Source organism: Otolemur garnettii, unplaced genomic scaffold (genome assembly GCF_000181295.1).
Source record: "Otolemur garnettii isolate 467f Iridium unplaced genomic scaffold, OtoGar3 scaffold00086, whole genome shotgun sequence".
Taxonomy (NCBI): Eukaryota; Metazoa; Chordata; class Mammalia; order Primates; family Galagidae; genus Otolemur; species Otolemur garnettii.
Window position 1 is genome coordinate 6086361 of NW_003852481.1, and position 2469 is coordinate 6088829.

Sequence of the window (2469 nt, forward strand, 5' to 3'; positions counted from 1 at the left end):
AAAGCAAAGTTATATTAGGAATAAAAATGATGGGGTACTTCTTTTTTCTATCGACTATGTGATTCTACAGAATGGAATTGATATTAATGAGACACCAAACTGGAGCTATGGGGTAATATGTGGGTAATATCCCAAATCATTAAACAGATAAGAAATTTTCCAGGATTTGTAGAATTTCAGGGAAAGCTTATTAAAAAAAAAAAGTCCGTAGTCATCATCAGACATCAAAATCCAAGTCCTATGTCAAGAAGGCCTTAAAACTTGGTTCTCAATTTCCCTAGCCATTGTAGGCCTTTCCAGCTCATTCAAAAATAAACCTTTAAAATCAAGCAGGATACTAAAAGCATTACTTATCGCATGCCCCAGTTGTCAGCTTGGAACAATCGACTCTTGAGACACTGTCCCTTTTCAATTGCTCGGGTAGAATAAGGAACTTTTTGGCAGTAAATTTCTGCATTCTTACCCTTATCCTTGTGTTAAATCCTGTGGCTTTAACTATTTTAAGAACGATAGTGATTCCATTCAACTTATGTCTTTTTGCATCTTCAAGTGCCTCTATCAACCTGCAGCCTATTTTCTCCGAGATGATTTCTTCTTTATCCGAAGCTCTTTCTTGCGCTGATGGCTGCCAAAGATATTGCGAGCTCTCTCCCGTTCCTCTGCCTTAACGGCGTGACTCAGGCATTTAAATATCACTCATTTTTAGAACTATCCAAAAAGCTGTAAGACATCGGTGCCAAATTCTTGCCTCAAACTGTTCACTTATTAAGTCAGAAAATCAAACGTGAAGACAGAACTACTCAAGCCTATAACATGAACAGAGGAAAAGGAACTTTTTTTTTTTTTCCTTAAGAAATGGTAGAAACAACCTCAATTAACTTCCAGCCCCTGGAACTTGGCACCTAGGGCTTTAGACTTGTGACTCCCAGACCAGCATCTTGGACATCAGGAGGGACCCTTCAGAAATGCAGAGTCTCAGGCCTCATCAGCTGCCTACAGAATCAGATTCTGTACTCCAACGAGATCTCTCAGCCTTTGTGTGCATGTTTCCGTGGGAGAAGCAACTGCCTCTCTCTTTGAATACATGTTCTCACTGCATTCTCTCTCTGGGAAAATTAACAGGGAAGGGTTACAGACCTTCAACGAACCATTGCCTTCAAATTGTAAATGTTTCTACTCAATATCTCAAAGCACCTCAAACTCAATGTGTCCGAAAGAGAATTATATCTCCTCCAAATCTGCTCGTTGAGTGTCACCATCATAAAATTAATTGGACAAGCCAGAAGCCTGGAAGTCAATCTTGTCATCTCCCTGTCTGGCTCCGTGTCTAATCTACCACTTAGTTCTGCCCATTTTACTCCCTGAATTCCTCTCCAACCGGTATTTGTCTTCCAGTGTTTACTAGTCACTTGGGCCAAACTACCCTCCTCTCTCTCCTAACTGCCCCCTGTCTGGTTCTTTTCCATTCTGCCGCCCAGGTGATCGTCTTGACACGTAAATCTGATCATGTCACTTCCTTCCCGAACACTTCTTAATGACTCCTCATGGCTTTCAAAGTACAAAGCCAAGTTCCTAACATGGCCCACAAAGCCCTGCCTAGTCTGGCACCTGCTGACCATTTGCCCCCAATCCAGCCATGTTGAGATTCTCCTTCCGAGGTTTCCTCCCACCATACGTCCTATGCACTTGCTCTTCCCTGGTAATAGAATATTTCCCTCCCTAATCTCTTTGGCCTGGTTAACTACTGCGTAATTTGTTCTCCAGATCTCTGCTTACCTGACTCTTCTTTGGAGGAGCTTTCCTTGATACTCTAGACCGGGTGAAACTCCCAAGGTGCCTCCATTAGTGCCATGTTCTTTTCCATTGTTTTGCGTGAGCGTTGGGTTCTGTCTGCCTCTGCAAGACTATAATCTCCATGAAGGTAGGATCTGTTTCGCATTTGTTCATCCCATGTCCCCAGCGTCCACCATACTTCCTGTTACATAGTAGAGGTTCAAAACATATTCATTAAATAAATGATCACATGCATCTTGCTTTTCTTTTTCTTTCTTTCTTTCATTTTTTTTAAAGACAGAGTCTCATTTTGTTACCCTGGGTAGAGTGCTGTGGGCTCATAGCTCACAGCAACCTCAAACTCTTGGGCTCCAGCAATCCTCTTGTCTCAGCCTCCCAAGTCACTGGGACTGCAGGTACGTGCCACCATGCCCAGCTAGTTTTTTCTCTTTTTATTAGAGATGGGTGTCTTGCTCTTGCTGAGGCTGGTCTTGGACTCCTGTGCTCAAGAACTCCTGAGCTCAAGCAATCCACCCGCCTTGGCTTCCCAGAGTGCTAGGAATATTAGGCCTGAGCCACCAGCTAGGCCTGCATTTTGCTTTTCAGATTCTTCCTTCTCAGAGGTCTTTCATCTGATTGACGTATGGTCCAAACCCAAGTTTTATCAATGATTATTCCTTGCTCTTAACAATTCTT

The 2469-nt window shown here is 42.8% G+C and overlaps 1 protein-coding gene across 1 annotated transcript in view; it reads left to right on the forward strand.

Annotated features, from left to right (window-relative positions):
- NNMT (nicotinamide N-methyltransferase) overlaps nt 1–2469 on the forward strand; it is a 15534-nt gene that overhangs the window by 7989 nt on the left and 5076 nt on the right. The gene's annotated exons all lie outside the window — the stretch shown is intronic.